Here is a 23,172-nt window from a genome sequence, read left to right as displayed (position 1 = left end):
TCAAAACGATAGTTGAAACTGCAGGCCTACTTTGGTTTTCAATGGCAACGAAAGAAGCTTAAAACTACTGCAGGCCGAGCGCGGTGGCTCAGGCCTATAATCCCAGCACTTTGGGACGCCACGGCAGGTGGATCAAGTGAGGTCAGGAGTCCCAGGCCAGCCTGGCCAACATGGGGAAACCCCACCTCTACTAAAAATTCAAAAATTAGCTGGGCATGGTGGTAGGTGCCTGTAATTCCCAGCTACTGGGGAGGTTGAGGCAGGAGAATCACTTGAACCCAAGAGGTGGAGGTTGCAGTGAGCCGAGATCTGTCATTGCACTCCAGCCTGGGCGACAAGAACAAAACTCTGTCTCAAAACAAAAAACCAAAAAGCTACGGTATACATGTTTGAAATGTTTAATTTCTTCTCTCAGTGTGGCAGTGGATTATTAGAATATGGAATTACAAAATGGTAAAGATAGGGACCACTTTGTTCAAATAGGGAAACTGATGCCCATATGGATAAAGCACTGTGATACTCTCCTTCCAACAAAACCAAGACAAGCCAGTTCACCCTACGAAGAGGCCAAATTTTTCCTAAACAGCAAAAAGTAGATGCTTTACAAGCAATAGTTCCTTAAAAGGATCCTCATTCTCAGCATTCTGCTGCTGTTAGCACTGCTGATGGCAGTCCGGAGCTGAATACATGTGCAGAGAACTTCCATTTGTTAACAACCAGTTGGGGAACTCAGGAGCCACCCTAACTTCAGAGCTAAGCTTCATTTTTTTGCCCAACAGCATTTATTAACACAACCTTGTTGTTTTTAACTAATCGACTCTAAGTGTCAGGTCCATCCATGACCTGGTGGTGGCCAGAGTTTCATATTGTGTGTACAGTAATATGTAGCTGACTGAGGTGGGGAGGAGAGTTGGAATGAAATGGTAGGGTCCACACCTTCTGGCTTATCACCTGTTACCACCTCACAATTACTATCTGAGTGGGCAATGCTTGAGATAGAGTTTGAGCTTAGACAGACACGTTAGTGATGAACCTAATCATTTGACACACCTGTTTGCCAATTGAATTGGAGTCCAGTTTGGTGACTAAATTCCCCAAATATCTCCTGCTTCACAAGTTACACCCCCAAAGCACTGGCCAGACAGTAACATCAGAGGGTCTCCTACATCCCAGGACCCATGGTCCAGATGGCTCCTAGGCCAGGCAACCACAGTCATGCAAACACAGTCTGTGGTTTCTCTGGCTGGTGTAGAACCCAGTCTGGAATGAACTAGGAAGTCTCTCATAGCCACATGGAGGCATTTTAGGGAGGAGTATTATTTGCCAAGCAGTTAAAATAGAACTCATTGCTATTTGGTTTCTACTAATTTCCAGTATAAGCAATATCCTGTCTTTTTCATGTGGTTCCCAAAAAGAAATATTTGACTATTGGAAGTCAATAGATGGGGAAAGTCTCCTTAAATCCTTCTGAATAAAAATCTTCCTATTAAATCCTATGTGTCATCACAGCCAGTTTTGACGACAAACCTTCCATCTTGGACCACATAAAAATTCACAATTAGGAGGTTCCAACCTAAGGCTAAAGGTTTGCTCAACGGACTGACACCGGTTTTAATTTAGCTTTCCCCCTTTATTCTTTCATGCTTTGGGTAGTGTGACTCTGAGTCAATTGCTGTGAGCCATGGAGTCTGCAAATGCAAACTAAATCCTATGCTACCATTCATCTCCAACGTCCTAATTATATTTCCTAATTAAAGCTCATTTTACACATTCGCTCATACAATAGATAGGACAATAGATATTTTCAGCCTCCAAGATGCATTTAGTATGATGGGACTGGTACTTAGTCACTATGAGAGTGAGTAAGATAGCCGGGCGCGGTGGCTCAAGCCTGTAATCCCAGCACTTTGGGAGGCTGAGGCGGGCGGATCACGAGGTCAGGAGATCGAGACCATCCAGGCTAACACGGTGAAACCCCGTCTCTACGAAAAAATACAAAAATCTAGCCGGGCGAGGTGGCGGGCGCCTGTAGTCCCAGCTACTCCGGAGGCTGAGGCAGGAGAATGGCGTAAACCCGGGAGGCGGAGCTTGCAGTGAGCTGAGATCCGGCCACTGCACTCCAGCCCGGGCGACAGAGCAAGACTCCGTCTCAAAAAAAAAAAAAAAAAGAGAGTGAGTAAGATAAAGTAGACAACTGTTGCCTCCACAGAGTCTAGTGGGAAGGACTCATGAATTAAAAAAAAAAAAAAAAAATAGCAAACAGCAATATGTTAGGAGCTAGATTTGAGAGTGTCTTCTCACAGTGTGGCAGGAACACAGTGGGGACACGAAAAGTAATTCTTGCAAGGGTAGGAAAGGCTTCCCTGAAGAGGAGACAACATTGCAATTTATTCTCGAAAGAGGGATTGGTGGACAGGGAATGGAGGAAGAGCATCCACAGAAGGCAGCACCACACGAGCACAGATTCCATGTGGAGTGGTAGGAAAGCCTGATAAGTCTGGAGACAAGTCAATGGTCCAGGGTGGCTGCTGTATAAGGTATGGCAGGGAGAGTGAGCCCAGAAGCATCTGGAAAGATAGGTAGAGGTGGGAGTCAAAGGGTCTTCAGCTAATCCAATTGTGGATACTATGAAACAGATGCAACTGACTAGTAAAACCCAAAGGGCTCTCTCTCCCACACATTGTTATGGCTATAATACCAGTAAAACCCTGAGAGTGGGATGTAGGAAGGAAGAGTGTGGACCTTGGTGCATGGAAGACTTGAGTGGCTTTCTGAGCTCTGAACCTTAGTATGTGTGGTTTTAGCAAATTATTTACTCTCTCCAAACCTCAGTCCTCACTCAGGCTCATTATCTGTTAAATAGGGATAAGCATGGCACCTATTTCTTAAGTAGGAACAAAAGGAGCAAGTAAAAGAATGTATGTGAAGGACTCAGTGTTATGACTGGCCCACGGTAAGTAATCAACAGATGCTGAGTTTTTAATAACGTGTGATTGGTAATATCTGATGAACAACGTGCGATTGATGATAACATTACCTTGGTCAGGGTCAGTAGAGAAACCCAGCCTGTCAGGTAGTTCAGCTGAGGTCAGGTTTCCTCATCACTTGGTTTCTGAGAATAGCCCCGGAGGGATTTGCAAGTTCAGTCCCATCCCTCGGCCAGATCGGCAATGTCAGGAGGACATGACTGGCAGGCTCATTCTGTCCTCAGATTTCTTACCCCATGGGGATCAAGGAGGGGGAGCCCAAGCCTTGGATTATAAAGACATTCTTGCATCTCCCTGTGTAAAATGATAATGCCAAAGGATCCTGGCACCAGGCAAGGGCATGTGGCCCCCAGCCAAGGCTCCTTGTCCCCACATCGATTACTAGGTGCCTACTGATATTAGACCCTGGAGACTGTCTTGAAAGTCCTTGTTTCTTTCCCCTTAATGTATTTGTTTATTTAATAACTGCATTGTACAACTGGGTATGGTGTGTATTTGTGTCTCCTGGCAGTGGTTGTTGACTTTTAAAAAATGTTTTAATCCCAGCGCTTTGGGAGGCCAAGGTGGGAGGATTGCTGGAGGCCAAGGTGGGAGGATTGCTTGAGGCCAGGAGTCCGAGAGCAACCTAGGCAACATGGTGAGATCCTATCTCTACAGAAATTTTTTTTTGAAATTTAAAAATATTTTAATGCACTTTAATTTTTAGAGCAATTTTAGGTTTATAGCAAAACTTAGTGGAAAGTACAGAGATTTCCCAGATACTCCCTGCCTTCATACACAGCATAGCCTCCCCGATTGTCAATATCCCACACCACGTGGTACATTTGTTACAGTCCACTGAGGCATCATTATTGCGCTTCATCCACAGTGTACACTAGGGTTCATCTTAGTGTTGCACTTTCTATGGGAGTTGATGTTTTACACCAGTAGTTGTTCTGGGGAAGCCTCTCCAAAGAGCTCGGGGCTAGGCTGGTGATGCTAATTTATTTCCAAATAACCTGTTTTGGAAAAGGGGTTTAAGATTGAGTAGAAGTGCAAAAGAAAGAAAGAAAGGCATGGAGGAAAGAAGGGAAGAGAGAGAAGAGAGAAGAGCATCCACTCACCCCAGGCCAGTCCCACCCCCAGTCTCTGAAGCTCTTGGCAGGTGAAGGCTAACGCCGTTCTTGCCTAAGATGTCCACACTCTTCTCCTGTTCCCTACATCTCTTTTACCACCCTCTTTCTGGGGTAATAGTGCTGCCTTTTCATCTTTTCCTTGCAGCTTTCTCCCTGCACACCCTCCAGGGCTGCATGGTGAGTGCCCATCCCCACCCCCAAACTGGTATAGGGCACGGTTTTATTTTGAGATGGAAGTCTCAGGAAGGGACTGAGGCTCCTCTGGAGAAATTTTTTTTTCATCACCTAAGATAACTTATTTTAATTGCTCTTGCAGTGTTCTTGTAAGGAATTCTAAGTAAGCTCCTGCTCTGACAGATGAAGCCTTCTGGGAGGTTTGCTGTCCTGGGAGCCCTGGGTGATGCTGAGATGTCCTTCCAAACAGGGACCCAAACAGCTGAAGGGCTCCAGTTACCCTAGAGGGGAGTGACACGGACACTTCCTTTGCCAGCTGGAGAAAGAGAAGGAGGAGGGGGAGGGAGGTGGTGAAGAGAAGAACAGGAGGACAGTGACAGGAGGGTGGGGGAGTAAGGAAAACCAAAGGGGAACATGAAGAGCCACGGCTGTCCCACAGACTGGCAGAAGGGAGTGGAAAATCCTTTCTCGGCCTGCACCCTCTGCTGTACTCTAGGGCACCAGGGTGGCACCCTACTTTAAACCTCAGGGTATGAGTAGTGATTTACCAACACAAATTACACCCCCTCTAAAGTGGCGCCATTCTGCCTGACTCCCCTGGGTATCATTAAGCGACTGCTGTAAGTGAAGCTAGCCACCTGTGTGCTAGCAAGTGGCATTTGTCCTAAGTCTTTGATTCAGGATTTAAATATGTATTTTACCCAAGCCATGAATTAAAATGCATGCCCATTTGCATATTTTTATTTTACCTTGGTTTTACTCACTTGGATTTTCCGTATATTTCTATAACAACTATGGATTGCTTTGGTCATGAAAAAAATAACGATTTTTAATTATAAAAACTGAATTGGCCAGGTGTGATGGCTCACGCCTGTAAATCTCAGCACTTTGGGAGGTCAAGATGGGAAGATCGCTTGAGGACAGGAGTTGGAGGCCAGCCTGGGCAACATAGCAAGACTCTATCTCTATAAAAAGCAGGAAAAAAATTAGCCAGGCATGGTGCCTCGTGCCTTTAATCCCAACTACTCAGGAGGCCGAGGCAGGAGGATCACGTTTTCCCAGGAGATTGAGACCACAGTGAATCCTGAATGCACCATTGCACTCCAGCCTGGGTGAGAGAGTCTCTGTCTAAAAAATAATAATAATAATAATAATAACAACAACATCGGTTTGAAAAATTTTGCAAAACTATTTTAAACATTTTTATAGAGAAAGGGACGAAAGGATACGTATCCAATTGTTAACCTAGGTTAACTTGTGGTGTGGGGTTGGAATTGAAATGAGAGATGAGATATAGTCTTCTTTAACTGTCTCTGTACTGCTTGACTTGTGAAATGAATACCTATTACTTTTTTAACTTTTTAAGCAAATTCAAGAAAGAAAGAAAGTTAAAAGAATTATTTTGCCATGTGTTTTTAAAAAGCAAGGCTTTTTAATTAAGTGAAATACTTTTATCTCACTATTTTTTAAATTATATAGAATTTTTGGTTTAACTTAAAAAAAAAAAAAAAAAGACAAGGTCTCATTCTGTCACCCAGGTTGGAGTACAGTGGTGCGATCATAGCTCACTGCAGCCTCGAACTCCTGGGCTCAAGCGGTCCTCCCCGCTTGGCATCCCAAAGTGCTGGGATTACAGGCATGAGCCATCGTGTTTGGCTCTTGGGCTTTATTTTATTAACCCCTTAGCAAATTCCTTCTGCCAATTTTCTTTGTGTCTGCATCCCTAAGAAACATTGAGTTTTGCATTTGTCTCTCAATAGGACAAGGCAGGCTTTTCTGTCATGATCAGATATTTCTACCCAAGGAATTCATGTATATATTTTTGACTCAGAGGCTTCAATGGCTTAAATAACTTTATTTTTCAACTATAAAGTTTGAAACTGACAGAAAAGTTTGAAAACATAAATTAACACGTCTCCATGACCTACCATCTAGATTTAACAAATGTCATTTTTCATATTTGCTTCAGATCTTTAAAATAATTGCAATAGTAAAATACTGTACTTATCTCCTGCCTTCATCCCAGGGGCAACTGTTTCCCTAAAGTTGGTGTGTATCTTCCTGTCCAATGCTTTACGCTTTTATGATATGTGTTTATATCCATAAGCACTATGCACTATTGTATTATATTTTAAAACTACACCAAAATAGTATGGCACTGCATATATATATATATATATGCTGTTTTCCATCAATTTTTGAGACATATGTAACTCTTATTCACTCATTTTCATGGCTGTGTAGCATTTCATATGATTCTACCACAGTTTATCCTGTTTCCAGTTGATGAACATTCAACATACTTCTAACTTTTCTCTATTATAAAAAATTAAGCATTGAACATCTTTCTTTATGTCTTCTTGTGCACTTGAATCAGAATCCATCCAAGGGACTTTCCCAGGAGTGGAATTACTAGGAAATTGGTTGGTTGAACAGTCTTTTTAAACATAAAAGTGAGAGAGAAAAAGAGACATGAACAAAGTCTTAGGTTTTCTTTAGATTGGTTGGTTTAGATAAGGATTCCAGGTCGTCTCATTTTACCTGAGTATAAATTTTCCAATTCCTTTCATCACTTTTCTCCCAAATTTAAAAACTGGGAAACTTCTTAATTAAAGCCCTGACAATGGAGAATTTGTTCAAACTCAGAGAACTAACTTATCTTGAAGCTGAACTGAGAGGGAGATGGATGAATATGTTGTTTTTTTCTCTCCTTTCTCTCAGAATATTGCATATCGCTTTAGAATATATTAAACAACCTATCAAGATTAATGAGCTTATTCAAAAAAGAAAGTAAGTCCTGATAAGTAGAATAATAAATTTAAAATTCTGAATCTTTAAACCCAGGCTGAAAGATGGCCTCCAGTGTAAGCTGCATCCCTGCGCTGTGACTTTATGAGCCTTCTGTAATGGTATTTTCCCCTCCTGCTAGATCAATTTCAGCGTGTTTGTATCAGCAGATTCCAGGTGATGGATAGGCAGCTTCATTTTAATAGTCTGTTGGTACAGGGTGACCTGTAGCCTTTCCAGGAGAGGTAAAATGAATCCTCCGGTTGTCACCCCCTCCTTCCTCGCTCCAATCCCATCATTAACCCCTGTGTGAGGATTTGAGTGCTGCCAAGGACTGACAGACTCCATGAGGGTCAGCTGCTCCCTCGTACCTGTGGTCACCTGCAGCTTCTTCAGCCTCACATGTGAGTGACTCAGGACAAAGGTCTACAACACCTGCCTTAGACCTTCCCAAGTCTTCCCAGTACTCCCAGTACCTCAGTCTTCTGTGTTTCGAAGTGTGATACATGCACAAGGCGTGATGTACAGCAGGAGCTAAGGTGGTCGACTGCGAAGTCCATCGCATCTTAATTGTTCTTAATTTTAAGGTGTATTTTACTGATTTTATTGCTGAAGACAAGGCTAAACAGCATTATGTTTTAAAAATCATTTTTTTAAAAAAAGTACATAGAGGCCGGGCGCAGTGGCTCACACTTGTAATCCCAGCACTTTGGGAGGCCGAGGTGGGTAGATCACTTGAGGTCAGGAGTTCAAGAACAGCCTGGCCAACATGGTGAAACCCCATCTCCACTAAAAATACAAAAATTAGCCGGGCGGCCCGGCGTGGTGGCGCATGCCTGTATTCCCAGCTACTCAGGAGGCTGAGGCAGGAGAATCACTTGAACCCCACAGGCAGAGGTTGCAGGGAGCCGAGATCACGCCACTGCACTCTAGCCTAGGTGACAGAGTGAGACTCTGTCTCAAAATAAGTAAATAAATAAATTAATTAAAAAGTACATAGAGATGCATGTGTCTGTGACCGTGTTGTGAGGATTGTATTCAAATGACTAGATCTCGGAGACATTGACTGGAGCAAAGCACACTCTGACTTAGGGTCCCAGATAAGTCCCTGAATTTATGTGAGTGAACTTTGGGCACATTCTTTCAGTTCCTTGGGTCTCAGTTTAGCCCCTGGAAAATCCAGGCGTTGGACTAGATCAGGGATTCTCAGCCCTGCCTTCACCTTTGAGTCACCTGGACAAATATGAAAAATGCTGGCATCTGGGGCCCTCTTCAAATCAATTTCATTAACAACCTGGGGTAGGGACAGGGTTAGACCAGGCATCAGTATTTTTTTTTTTTTTTTGAGAAGGAATTTCGCTCATGTTGCCCAGGCTGAAGTGCAATGGTGTGGTCTCGGCTCACTGCAACCTCCACCTCCCGGGTTCAAGCAATTCTCCTGCCTCAGCCTCTCGAGTAGCTGGGATTACAGGCATGCGCCACCACGCCCGGCTAATTTTGCATTTTTAGTAGAGACAGGGTTTCACCATGTTAGTCAGGCTGGTCTCGAACTCCCAACCTCAGGTGATTCACCCTCCTCTGCCTCCCAAAGTGCTGGGATTACAGGTGTGAGCCACCGCGCCCGGCCAGCATCAGTATTTTTTAAAAGCTCCTCCAGTGATTGTCATGTGTAGCTAGCATTGAGAGTCACTAAATAAGGTGATGCCTGAGGTTCCTTTCAGATCTAAGGTTGACTGATTTTCTGATCCCATGGGTAGACTGTAAATGCAAAGGAAGTTCTGATTCCGTAACAGTGGAGGAGGCTCATTATCCCTTTCAGGCTCAGCCCTAGCAAGCGTGATGTTTACTCACACTCCAGGACTGGGTCAACAGTGGTCTGGAAGCTCCCTGAGGGCAGCGGCTGTGTCCTTTATCTGGGTTTTACCAGTCCCTACCATAGAGCTTGGTAGACAGTAGCTGCTCAATAAATGTTAGATGAGAGAATGATAGGTTGGAGTTCAGGAATGTGATTTATTAGGGCATCTAGAATTAATCCAGTGGTCAGAAATTGGTTCATACTAACTAAACTCACAAGGCACTGAGTGTTCTACCAGAATTCCAGTTGATGATTAGCTTATTAAGGGAACTCTTCTGGGTCTAGGAAGTGAAACCAAACTCTGTTCCAGAACATTCTCTTTGTGGTAAACAATGTCAGAAGGTCACTTGGTGAGCACAGAATAAAAGTTGGATCTTTTGTTTTTTGGAGACCGGAGTCTCACTCTGTCACCCAGGTTGGAGTGCAATGGCGAGATCTTGGCTCACTGCAACCTCTGCCTCCTGGGTTGAAGCAATTCTCCCGCCTCAGCCACCCTAGTAGCTGGTATTACAGGCACCCACCATCACACCCAGCTAATTTTTGTATTTTTGTACAGATGGGGTTTCACCATGTTGGCTAGGCTGGTCTCGAACTCCTGATCTCAGGTAATCCTCCCACCTCAGCCTCCCAAAGTGCTGAGATTACAGTCATGAACCACTGCACCTGGCCAAAAGTTGAAGCTCCTTATGTGCAATTTCCATCAAACTCTGAAGGTCTGATGGCTGGACCTCCTTTTCCGTAAACCTGTTCTTATGTAAAGTGTCAGGATCAGTCATCCAGAATCCAAGTGGGTGTTGAACCTCCTGGTGACACACTGATAGATTTTCATTTTCCAACTTCCCCTTTGCAAATACTCATACGACCACCACCTTGCCTTTGCACTCTTGTTACCCCAACACACAGTTTACTAAGTGTTGGATTGTTTTGCCGCTTGCTAATGACATACTCAAGAGAAACACTTTAATCCCCTCTGCAAGGTCACTCCAAATCACTCTGCAAGACGGGTTACTTCTGGAAAGCTGCCCTGTAGACAGCTAATCCCATCCTTCTTGCAGGCTTGACTTACGGAGATGGCATTTGCTGACCTTACATTTTCAAGAGCCATCTTATTTTGAGGGCTGTAGCACTTTGCCCACCATCTACAATTACCATGACTAAAAATACTTCGGAGGGTGAAGAATCTTCAAGGGGACTTTGCAAGCTGGAGACCGTATTCCTTCTATTTCAGTACCATATTTCAAGGCAATAGCCTTGTTCTTGTGTTGAACTACACATTACCTGCCAGACAAATATTTCACTTTGTAGTTGATCGGAAGCCAATCTTGAAGCGGAACCTTGTGATTATGTCACTCTTGCCCCCTCGAATGTACCCAACAGTGATTTTCTTGACAGCGCCTTGACTGCTTAACCACCGTGCACAGATTCAACCACCTTCCCTGTGCATCTTGCCAGGGCTGCATTCTCCCCCGTGGAAATGGAAGCCTCCATCCGTGCACGTCAGCCATAATCCTCCACATACCATCTCTGTCTTCCACCCCCTCATAGTATAACTTGAGGGCTTCCACATAAACCTAGGATAGGAGAAATAGAGATGTATTTTGTGGCCTAGGAGCCCGTGTTTGTCTGGAGAAAAGTGTGGAAGGTGCCGCTGCAGGTCCAAAAGGAGCTGTGCGCATCGCACATCTTTTTAGGTCACTGACTTGAGCAGTGATGTGTCACTCAGGGTCACTCACGTGCGAATAGGTTGCCAACCTCTGATTGCAGGCATAAATGTGTGAGGCTCTGCCACTCCCTGCTCATTTCTGAGTGTGTTTAAATAAAAGGAAGTGCTTCTACCATGTAAACAGGTTAGAGTATTGGGAGGCCGAGGTGGGCAGATCACAAGGTCAAGAGATCGAGACCATCCTGGCTAACACAGTGAAACCCCATCTCTACAAAAAATACAAACCATTAGCCGGGCATGGTGGTGGGCACCTGTAGTCCCAGCTACTCAGGAGGCTGAGGCAGGAGAATGGCGTGAACCCAGGAGGTGGAGCTGGCAGTGAGCCGAGATCGCGCCACTGCACTCTAGCCTGGGCAACAGAGTGAGACTCCGTCTCAAAAAAAAAAAAAAAAAAAAAGAGTAACTCTGAGGACTTGCTCATGTATTCAGGAAGCTCTTCTTTGAAATTAATTTATATATTTTTTCTCCTACACCTTCAGTCTGACTGGACTGTAGGGGAAGTGTGTGTGTGTGTGTGTGTGTGTGTGTGTGTGTGTGTGTGTAGGTACCTGTATGTGAATAGAACATTCATGGAAGGACATACAAGAAATTGCAAACAGTGCTTACTTTAGGGAGAGGCATGGATGAACTGGGATACAAAAGAGACTATTTTTATTTTCAGATCTTTTGTGCTGTTTTAGACTGCTTTTTCTTCCATTAAAGAAGAGATTAGATCTGAATGGCCATGTGATCTTCCGAGTCCCATCTGTAAAAATCTGCATTTCCACGGAATTGGGGGTACATTTTACATTTTCTTTCTCTAATCTTTCTACTTTACTGAATTCAACTCTGGCGATTATACAGAAACACCTCATTTTCCTAGCATTACCTGAGAATGAAATTTCCCACGCTGAATTCTCCAGATAAATGAATCTAATCCCTTTATGTTGTTGAGGTTTGAAGTAATTTCCAATGGGATATTTAGAAGATGTATTACATACCTCCCTCTCTTCTTCATTTTACAGCTTGAGGAGACACATTCACATGCCATAACACTCACTTATTAAAAGTTCAGTGGTTTTTAGTATGGTATATTCTCTGAGATGTGCAGCCATCACCACAAGCTAATTTTAAGGCATTTTAACACCCCCAAAAGAAACTCCATACTCATTAAGCACTCACTCTCCATTCTTCCCTTCTCTCACCTTCTGGAAACGAGTCATCTATTTCTTTCTCTGTGGATTTGCCTATTCTGAGCATTTCACAAACAGATTCATACAATGCGTGGTCTTTTGTGTTTCCTATCGTCTTAAACAGAGTGCAGTTAGTAGCATGTTATTTTCTTCACGATTTAGGATTATTATGATTGGCATTGTGCCAAGCTCATGGCAACCTCAAGAAATATTTAGATAGGGCCCCTGTTTGCCTCTTATAGATTCCATGGCCCATTAATGTGCGCGTAGCTCCCTCTGGGCTCTGTGGCTGGGCCACCAGGTGACTGCTGAACACTTTATCTTCTGATCCCTGAACTCTCATGTTAACCATCATTTCCTTTCTGGTCCCCCCATTTCTGCAAAGTTGGCTCATAGGTACATAAATGAGATCAGGCCTCAGCCCTCACGCCTTCGCTTGACTCAGCCTCATAAGGTCACTCCACTACGAGCCTCTCTGGTGTGTTTCTGCCTTTCTCCTGGAGTGATTAAACAGGCTGAAATCTTTTCTTCTTGCATTGCTATCTTCAGCATCTTATACCGTGCAGTCAGCTAAATTCCATCTTAGTGATAAATCCCCCACAAATATTTTGTGATCTGTCTGATCTAAGCAGCGTTAAACCCTTTGAGTCCTTGTATTCTTCCTCTCCCCTTTCTTAAAATAGTCTGCAGTGCTCATATCAAGGACCTGCTCAGCTTCCCTTTCTCTAAAATTGCATAATCCTACAAGAACATTTTCCCTTCTTTTCCTTGAGGAGCAAACATTCTCAAAACATTCTTAAATGCAAACCCACAGTCACAGCACGTGTCTGCCAACTCCAACAGCATTTGGATATTCGAAGGGAGAGGATGTTTGACATCTAACCCGTCGTGGGAAGTACAGTCTTTGTGAGTATTTCTTCACTTCTTGGTAGGAATAGAGTGAAGGAAGAAAAGTCTGATTTAGGGCATTGTCTCAGCTCTGGGTCAGACTCTTATGAGGGTTATTTGAGGTTAGATGAGTCAACTTGGCAGGGAGAGAGTGGTTACTGTTCTGAATTTGGCTAAGGGAGCATGGCAGGGTCCAACTACGAGTATAGTATGGGAATTTCAGGTTTGGGGGTTTCTCATCTTATGCCTGTTGTCAGGATAAGCCCGTAAGTGCGGGGGACACCCTTGTAGAGAGCAGCCCAGGTTCACTCTGAATTTGGAGAGACCAAGAAATTTCACTCTGTGTCAGAGAAACTGACCCTTGGTTTGGGCCTGACTTGGGCCAGGGAAAGGATGTCAAGTAGAACAGTGCTTGGCACATAGAGGTACCAGAAATATCTGCTGAATGACGGTGCCGCTGATGTCACTGAGCCATCGGTAGCCACGGTCTGGCGTGAGACGCCGAGAAAGATTCTCAGGCCAGGCTTGGCGGGAAATACTGTCATTTACGATTGCTCTGCCACAGGTGCAGGTGAGTGAGTGGAAGGGGCGCGATGCAGGTGCAGGACCTGTGGTGGGACGTCAGAACTGGAGTCTGAAGAGGTTGCAGTGACCCTCCATTGCAGATAGGAACCAGAGAAGAGTCTGGGCACATCCACTTTTGGATAACCTGACACCAGGGGACTCTGCTGAGCTCAGACCTGGGCAGATTAGCAGACGGGACACCCCCAGACTCAACACAAGGCGGTTAGAATTGAGGCAGCCTCCAGGACAGCTACCCTGGTGGGCCTGCATTTGACGGACCGTGAAGTGATTCCCCTCAAAAGTGACCCAGCCCTGCCCTCTGGTGGTCATTTCCATCAACTGCACCCTGGTTTAAAAGGATTGGTGTGGGAGCTCCTTTTCCTCACCACTTAGTGGATGTCCTCAGCATTGGGGCTTTAGGACTAATTTTACTAACCCACATGAACCCAGTTCTGCTGTGATGTGAGTGTAATAAGCAGGAAAAGTCAATGTACTTCAAGACTCCATCTGGTTCCACCCATTGTCTGAGACAATTCAGTTATGGTTCTAACGTGATAGGCATCATGCAGGGTCTTGTATTTGCTTCGTAGCAGAAATCCTTTAGGGCAGGTACTATAATTATTCACATGTTACAGAGGAGGAAACTGAGGCTCAGAGAGGAACTCACTGTTGCTGCAAGAATATGACATTCAGCTGGGTGTGATGGCTCACACCTGTAATTCCAGCACTTTGGGAAGCTGACAGGGCAGGATTTCTTGAGCTCAGGAGTTTGAGACCAGCCTGGGCAGCATAGTGAGACCCTGTCTGTAGAAAAAATTTTTAAAAATTACCCAGATGTAGTGGCTTGTGCTTGTGGTCCCAGCTACTGGGGAGGCTGAAGCAGGAGGAACGCCTGAGCCAGGGAGGTCCAGGCTGCAGTGAGCCAAGATGGCACCACTGCACTCCAGCCTGGGTGAGAGAATAAGACCCTGTCTCAAAAAATAGATGATGATAGATAGATAGATAGATAGATAGATAGATAGATAGATAGATAGAAGATGACATTCAGTTCTGAGTGCCACCAATCTGTTAACGATGGGGCCTCCCCACCTTACCCCACCCCATCCCTCAGATAGTGGGATTGAGGAGAATGGACAGGGAGGGGCACTTTCTATTTTATGTTTTACAAATATATTTTTATTATGAGCATATATTATCTCTATAATTCTTTTTTAGATTGTAGACTAAATTCTGGGTGTCATCCCTGATGAAGGGATCTTGCCAGTCTAGGAAGGAGGGGGGCAGGATATAGGAACTGGAGCTCCTTCACCTTGAGAGAACGGGGGTTCATAGGAGTATGGTGGCTGTCTAACGACCCTGGAAGATCCAAGAGAACAGGTTTATTCCCTGTGTATCTCCAGCGCCCAGACTCAGGGCTAGGAGATGGAGTTCTCAAAAGGGAGTTCAGCTGTGTAACAAAGCATATTGCTAACCAGGAGGGGCTGCCCTCTGCTGGAAAAAGTGGGATAACTTTGAAAGAGCTTGGGTTGGAAGTCACTGGGATGTTTATACCGGAGAGTTAAGTGGTGAGGAGAAGATTGGGCTTTAAAGTCTTAAAGCTACAGCAGGGTGCTGTGGCTCATGCCTGTAATTCTATCACTTTGAGAGGTTTGAGGCTGGAGGATCATTTGGGCCCAGGAGTTCAAGACCTGGGCAAAAAAAAAAATTTTAAAGCATGGTGGTGTGTGGCCAGGCGGGGTGTCTCACGCCTGTAATCCCAGCACTTTGGGAGGCCGAGGCGGGCAGATCACGAGGTCAGGAGATCGAGACCATCCTGGCTAACACGGTGAAACCCTGTCTCTACTAAAAATTAAAAAAAAAAAAAAAAAAAAAAAAAAAAAAATTAGCCAGGCATGGTGGCGGGCGCCTGTAGTCCCAGCTACTCCGGGAGGCTGAGGCAGGAGAATGGCGTGAACCTGGGAGGTGGAACTCGCAGTGAGCCAAGATTGTGCCACTGCACTCCAGCCTGGGCGGCAGAGTAAGACTACATCTCAAACAAACGACAACAAAAACAAAACAAAACAAACAAACAAAACAAAACAAAACAAAACAAACAAAACAAAAAGCATGATGGTGTGCACCTGTAGTCCCAGAGCCTGAGGCAGGAGGATCGCTTGAGCCTGGGAGGTTGAAGCTGCTGCGGGTCGTGATTGCGCCCCACCCTCCAGCAAAGCCTTTGATGTTCGGCTCTCCCAGTCGGTGATCCTACCAGTGGGCTGCAGTACCCACTCCTGCCTGTAGGTGACAGTCTTGGCTCTGTAAAACCCAGGCCTGTTTTTGGTGCCCTGGTTCCCACCCTTGACTGGGTAGGGTATTGTTTTCATCTGGAGAGTTAGGGTATTGCAATCTACCGAGGCCTGGGGCTGCACTTCCGGATATTCGGATTTAATTGGTATTGGGTGGGACCTGGGCTTTGGGATTTTTGAAAGCTCCTCAGGTGGCTGTAAGCCAAGATTCGGAGTGACCGAGTGCTTAGACCCTGACATTTCTGTGGATTCGGTGGGCAGATTGTATCACTTTATCTTTTTTCACCGTACTCTGGAGGGGGAGACTGAACCCACGGAGAGAAAGTAGGAGCATTAAAAGAGGTGTCACCAGAAGCTACAAAACATACCAGCTCATTAAGATAGAGAAAATAAAATAAAATAAAATAGGCCCCTCTACAAACAAGAGAGAGAGAAGAAACAGGAGCTTAAACAGTGCCCATGAAGGAGTTACAGGCCTTTAACTCACCCAGGAAGTGAATTTACTCCAGCCACGCAGAGGGCAGGGGAGTGGTCCAGAAGGCAGGGCAACACGCTGGCTGGGGGCCGGAGACCTCGCTTTCAATAGCAGTGGCTTTAGCATGCGGCCAGGCAGGGGCAGTTCTGGAATTCAGGACTCTCTGGGGACCTGAGGGTATGGGCTGGCAAAAGGGGATTCACAGGGAGAATAAGGGGCCTGCGGGGAATTGGCTCCAGCCAGCGACAGTGAACTGAACTGAGCCAGCCCAACGCCTCTGTCCCTAGGCATGGTGGCTGCCCTCATATCTGCCCCAGCCCAGCACTGGGATCTCACAGAAAAAATAGCTATTGCCATAACTCTTCAAGATGCTGGACCACAAACCACATTGCTGCGGCCTGCACCAGGACTAGAGGGAGGCAAGTGAGGCACCCTCTTCAGGCTCAAATCTAAGGGGACTGCAAAAAACCCTCAGTAATCAAGGCCAGGCACAGTGTCTCATGCCTTTAATCCCAGCACTTTGCGAGGCCAAGGTCGGTGGATCAGCTGAGGTCAGGAGTTCAAGACCAGCCTGGCCAACATGCTGAAACCTGGTCTCTACTAAAAATACAAAAATTAGCCAGGTGTGGTGCCGTGCACCTGTAATCCCAGCTACTAGGGAGGCCGAGGTAGGAGAATTGCTTGAACCTGGGAGGTGGAAGTTGCAGTGAGCCAAGATCACGCCACTGCATTCCAGCCTGGGTGACAGAGTGAGACTCTCTCTCTCTCTCTCTCTCAAACACAAACAAACAAACAAAAAACCCCTCAGTAATCAAAATTAATCCTATTGTATTGCAATATTTTTTAAAACTGAGGTTAGTGCAAAAAAACCCCATGATGAACAGAGTTTTAAATGAAGACGGGATGGGTGTTCTTGCCTTTATGAGCCTAAATGGCTTCTCTTGCCTTTACTCTGCTGTGGCACAGCACGGCTCTGGACTTCTGTAAGGGAGTCTTCTGTTTTTCACCCACACCTTGCAGGAGCCACCAGTCAGCTTTGGCACCACAAGAACTTGAGCACTCAGGGTGAGGCCAGGCTGGAGACCCTGATGCCTGGCAGAGCAGCGGTGCCACCTAGTGGCAGGCTCTTGTGCCAAGGCATGAAGGGTGATGCCAGACAGAGCAACAGAAAGGGCCAGGAGTGGTCTGGGAGGGAGGGGTTTCCAGAGCACTGGAGCACGAGAGCCTCTGCTTGGGCAGCTGCACGGGTGTCAGCTGAGGTGGGGCAGCAGGGAAGCTGCATGAACAGATGAGGCAGGAGCAGGAAAGTGAGAGTCAGTGTTGCTGAGACTGATTTTTCCTGCAGGCAGGAAATTCCCATGCACAGTCTTAGCACAGCCACAGGCAGATGGGGTGACCTGGAAGCAGTCGCCCCTCCTTGTCCTCATCTATGAAACGGGAGGGTCAGCACAGACCGTCTGTCTCTGTGGCTTGCATACTCTTCAGAACTTGTGCCCAAGTTTCCAGTTCCAGGGACGGGTGTGAGAAATCAGCTTAAAGCAACAAAACAGCCTCCTGTTGGCAGCTCCAGGCCACTTTTTTTTTTTGGAAATGGTAAGTGGTGGGGAGAAGTTTTTTTTTTTTTCTTTTTTTTTTTGAGGCGGAGTCTTGCTCTGTCGCCAGGCTGGAGTCCAGTGGTGCGATTTCGGCTCACTGCAAGCTCCGCCTCCCAGGTTCAAGTTCTCCTGCCTCAGCCTCCTGAGTAGCTGGGACTACAGGTTCGTACCACCACGCCCGGCTAATTTTTGTATTTTTAGTAGAGATGGGGTTTCATCATGTTGGTCAACATGGTCCCAATCTCTTGACCTCATGACCCGCCCACCTCGACCTCCCAAAGTGCTGGGATTACAGGCATGAGCCACCGACCCCTGCCAAGACTGGGTTTTAAAGTCTTAAAGCTATGGCAGGGTGTTGTGGCTCACTTTCCTTCTTTCATTCTCTCTCTCTTTCTCTCTCCTTCCTTCCCTCCCTCCCTCCTGCTTTTCTTCCTTTCTTCCTCCCTCCCTCCCTTCTTTTCTTTCTTCTTTCTTTCCTTTCTCAGACAGAGTCTCACACTGTCATCCAGGCTGGAGTGCAATGGCATGATCTTGGCTCACTGCAACCTTCGCCTTCAGGGTTTAAGTGATTCTCCTGCCTCAGCCTCCCGAGTAGCTGGGATTACAGGCATCCACCACCATGCCCAGCTGATTGTTGTATTTTTAGTAGAGTTGGGGTTTCACCAGGCTGGTCTCGAACTCCTGACCTCAGGTGATCCACCCACCTCGTCCTCCCAAAGTGCTGGGATTACAGGTGTGAGCCACCGTGCCTGGCCTCCCGGCCACTTTTGACATGACAGCCCCAGGAGTAGCATCACCGGCCACCACATATCCAATCCGAGGGAGAGGAAGGAGGAAAGGACTTCTCCATGTGGATGTCTTCACCCAGCCTCGAGACTGTGACTTTCTGGAAACTTTTATAACAAGTGCTGTCTGTGCCAACAGCTTAGCACTTGGTGATACTGTTAGTTAATTCCCAGAATCTTAGACACTGGGGTGGCGAATAGGATTTTATGAGTGCCTGAGTGCCAGAATAGATTAGCAAGAGAAAACAAACAAACAAACAAAAAAACAGAATGGAGAGATTTCACTCTTGGACATGGAGTTTTGAGAAATCCTCCAGGGTCTGGTTCTCAAAGGGTGGTCCCTGGACCAGCAGCATCGGTATCATCGGGGAACTTGCTAGAACTGTAAAACCCTGAGCCCCACTCCAGACCTGAGAATCAGAACCTGGAAGGTGGGGTCTGGTGAGGTGAGTTTCAGCCAACATGCCCTGCAGAGTATTCCGAGGCATGTTCAAATTTGAGAATCACTGATTTTGTGCCATGCTTCTCAAACCCCGCTGTGCCTGCGGGTCACCCAGGGATCTCGTTAGAATGCAGATTCTGATCCAGTGGCCTAGGAAGGGGTCTGAGACTCTGCAGTTCTGACAAGCTGCCAGATGACACAATACTGCTAGTCTTTGGAAAACTTTGTGTAGCAGGGATCTAGGTCTGCATTTCCCAGACAAGCTTTGCAATGAAAGTCACCTGGGTGCTTATTAACTATGCAGGTTACCAAGTCTCTCCTCTGGAAATTCCTGTTTTGTGGATCTGGCTTCGGGCCCAGGAATCCACTTTTTAAAACAACTGCTCTAAAAGTTTACCTTTAGGCTGGTCATTAGAATCACCAGGGAGAGGCAGGCGGATCACGAGGTCAGGAGATTGAGACCATCCTGGCTAACACAGTGAAACCCCGTCTCTGCTAAAAATACAAAAATTAGCCAGGTGTGGTGGCGGGCGCCTGTAGTCCCAGCTACTCGGGAGGCTGAGGCAGGAGAATGGTGTGAACCCGGGAGGCGGAGCTTGCAGTGAGCCGAGACAGCGCCTCTGCACTCTAGCCTGGGCGACAGAGCGAGACTCTGTCTCAAAAAAGAAAAAAAAAGAAAAAATTTTAAAAAAAATGCAGATTCCCAAGCTCCAACCCAACCTACTAAATCAGAATCTCTAACAGTGCAGCCCTAAATTCTGAATATTTTTTTAAAAAGTAAACCAGGCAGCCAGGCATGGTGGCTCATGCCTATAATCCCAGCACTTTGGGAGGCCAAAGCAAGTGGATCACAAGGTCAGGAGTTGAGACCAGCCTGGCTAATATGGTGAAACCCCATCTCTACTAAAAATACAAAAATTAGCCAGGTGTGGTGGCGGGCGCCTGTAGTCCCAGCTACTTAGGAGGCTGAGGCAGGAGAATCGCTTGAACCCCGGAGGTGGAGGTTGCAGTGAGCCGAGATTACGCCACTGCACTCCAGCCTGGGCAACAGGATGAGACTCCATCTCAAAGAAAAAAAACGTAAACCAGGCAATGCTGATGCCCAGCTAGGTTTAGAAACCCTTAAAGTAGTTCAGACCTCTCCTTTTTCAAGTGAGTAGCCAGAAACCTGGAAACTGAGATGACAAAGATTATGAAAGAAACTGGAAGGAGTTAAGACTGAAACCCAGATTTTCTCATTCCTACTTGAGTGTTCTTCCAATGACTGTGTGTGTGTGGCTTTGAAAATACAAAGCATTGGGAATAGGAACTGTGATAAAAACAAAGGTAAGTAAGATAGCGTAAGTCGTGACTGCTACTTAGGGAGAGTAGAGGGAGTTTTTAAAAATGCCCCTAAAAAGGTGCACAAAGGATAGGGGCGTAACCACTGTGGGTGGGGAGGACCAAGACAGCCTGAGGTGTGTTAAGATTTCGAGGGGAGGTGGCTGGGCGGGAGTAGCGAAGGGGAGCCATGTCTGCTGGCACAGGTGGAAGGCCAGGTTGAGCATCCATCTGAGGAGGCTGGGCGTGGTGGCTCACGCCTGTAATCCCAGCACTTTGGGAGGCTGAGGCGGGCAGATCACAAGGTCAGGAGTTGAGACCAGCCTGTCTAATATGGTGAAACCCTGTCTCTACTAAAAATACAAAAATTAGCTGGGTGTGGTGGTGGGCACCTACTGTAGTCCCAGCTACTTGGGAGGCTGAGGCAGGAGAATCGCTTGAACCCGGGAGGCAGAGGTTGCAGTGAGTGGAGATAGCGCCACTGCACTGCACTCCAGCGGAGCGAGACTCTGTCTCAAAAAAAAAAAAAAAAAGCCAATATCCATCTGAGGCAAGTGTACCAAACTGTTGGTGGGCCGGGTGGGGGCACTGACAGTGTTTGGGGAGAGCAATGACCGGTCAGAGTTGTGTTTCAAATAGGCTTGATTAAGGATGACTAAGCAGTATTAACTAACTTGAATGGACTCAGCTGTGACATTGTCTGTCTTGAACACTACACACTTTGGGGCCAAATGGCTGCTGAACCATGTGTACCCCAGCTCACCAGATCTTCATATCACCAGCCTTTACAAGCCAAAAAGTGGTTTCCATTGAGCCATGACATGCAGGAAGAGACTGCCCAAAACTGCTTCTTCCTTTTTCTGTAACACTTAATATTCACACTGTCTTTTTAACTCAGCAACACAGGATGATTTAAACTATAGACCTAGTATTAATATTTCCTTACAGAGGTGGCAAGAACCACCAAAACAAACAAAGAAGCTCGTGTTCATCTCCACCCCCGTATTTCAGACAGTGACGCGAAGGCAGTGGATTCTCAGCATTACAAGGCAAGACAGAACTTGAAGAAGAGGCTGGGAGGAAACCGAGGTTGAATGAACACTGACTCTGTGCTCAGCCCTGAGCTGGCAAGCAGTGGAAATGCCCTTGGGCTGTGAGCCAGGAATTCAAATCCCAGCTTGTAGAGCTATTCTGGGGGTGAGAAGTTTGGGGTCCCTCATTGCTGCACCCATTCCAGGTTTGGGGCTGGTGCTGCCCTTCTGACCCCTCCCTAAGGTGGGCACAGGAGAAGGAGCAGGGAGAAGAAACAGGTGGCCAGAAGACACCCCGTTGAGGGCTCCCTCTGCTTGCAACAGGACCTGCTGAGGTTGCCATTGAAGTGCCGGTCTTCCCAGAGAAAATAACCCCTCATTCTCAAAGGATAAGAGTGAGCCCCACGGGGCTGCGTGCTCTTGGCCATGGGAGATCAACTGTGGCCACATCCAGTGTAATCAGTGTGTGTTTATGGATCACTCACTACATGCAAGACCGGGACACAGCCGGGATTTACTGTGGGACTGAAAGCAAGTCACTTAAAAAGGTAAAAATTCATGTCCTTTTAATCTGCTTTTCAACAGGGAACATCACGTCTGAAAGCTCATGGCCTCTGCCTGCCTCGTGGGACAGTGCTGGAAATTATATTCATGTTTGGATAGCATTCCCTGAGAGTGCTGGAAATTACACTCGTGTTTAGTTAGAATTCTCTGCGAGTGGCTGCTGTTGTCCTTCCGTCGTCAGCACAGACAGGTGCTGGGGTACCCACCTTGGGGTGGGGTGGCAAGAGAAGGCCAGCTTATATCCACCTCGTTGTCTTCCTTCCTTCCTGACTTGACTTTCTCCTCTGTAGCCTTCTCAGGAGGGGATGTGGTTGAGAGAAGAATGTGTACTTTACCCCTCACCAGTCCAGAGACGGTCACATAGCCCAAACCTCTCCCCTTCCCAGAAACCTGCAAGTCCCCCTCGGTGCACCCGTGTGATGAGAGGCAGGCTCCGATAGCCACTAGGGCCACTAGGGAAGCAGAAAAGCAAGACATTGGATGATTCTAGCTGGAGATAATGAATTGAAAAGCTAGTCTTTGTTTCTGGAAATGATACCATGAGGCCCTCAAGATAAACATGCACCTGTCTTTCAGGTCTCAACACCTGTTGCTCTTGGGACAGAGACCCCAGGCCCAAAATAGGCACAGCTGCTATGGATGATCTTCTCACCCTTCTGGAGCCGAGGCTGGGTCATGTTTGGAAATACATCTCCCTCCATCCCCTCCTCCCATCCTCATTCGGAGCCTTAGGGCTTTAAGAGCTCTTTCCTCGTTCCCTCTCCCCAGTCTTTCTTGGGTATCTCAGCTTCTCCCATCCCCTGTTCCTGGGCATGTCACAGGCAGTTGGTAAATGACAGATGAATGAATACATGTATAAGGAAACACAGATTTGAAATTTCTAGCAGTAAAGTTTGGAGCAGGAAGCTCTGGCTGGCCCTGGGCTTTTTGCTAATGGTGTCCTGGCTTTGCCCGGCAGCATCCCTCCCCGCCAGGCCTTTGCCAGGACGCTCGATCCTCTCTTCAGGCTTCTGAGCAGTGTACATTGCAAACAGCCACCCCCACTCCCCAGGCCAAGAAAACCAAGTTCATGGCCAAGATTTCTCACAGATTTGTCAAGAATCACTTCTGCCTTATTATACTCTCTTTATTACCAAAATGTGGAGGCAGAAAGTCAACAGAGAAAGAGTTTGTTTTCCCCAAGGCCACACAGATTGCCCCAACACTTGGCTTTTCCTGCTAGGCACTCAATCCAAAAGATGGGCTTTCTTTGGTTCTCTGACTATAAAAGCGTGCCACTCTGTCACCGTCCTCTATCACGCAGGACCCCTATGGGCTTGGTTTGGTTTTGTTCTTGCATCACTATTATTTGGGAAGTTTTATTTCCTTTACCTTCCTTGAGGTGTGAGGCTTTACCTTACCTTGTCTCCA

At 46.5% G+C, this 23,172-nt stretch overlaps 1 long non-coding RNA gene across 1 annotated transcript; it reads left to right on the top strand.

The window, feature by feature from the left end:
* The first annotated feature begins 12,566 nt into the window (after window positions 1-12,566).
* Window positions 12,567-21,905, top strand: LOC104675131. The gene is made up of 2 exons (XR_749730.2): window positions 12,567-12,719; window positions 21,784-21,905. It is a non-coding gene; the product is annotated as an uncharacterized LOC104675131 (long non-coding RNA).
* Window positions 21,906-23,172: the final 1,267 nt, after the last annotated feature.

The sequence above is a fragment of the Rhinopithecus roxellana genome, chromosome 19 (genome assembly GCF_007565055.1).
Source record: "Rhinopithecus roxellana isolate Shanxi Qingling chromosome 19, ASM756505v1, whole genome shotgun sequence".
NCBI lineage: Eukaryota > Metazoa > Chordata > Mammalia > Primates > Cercopithecidae > Rhinopithecus > Rhinopithecus roxellana.
The sequence above is the reverse complement of the archived record's forward strand: the minus strand, read 5'-3'. Positions and strand labels throughout refer to the sequence as shown.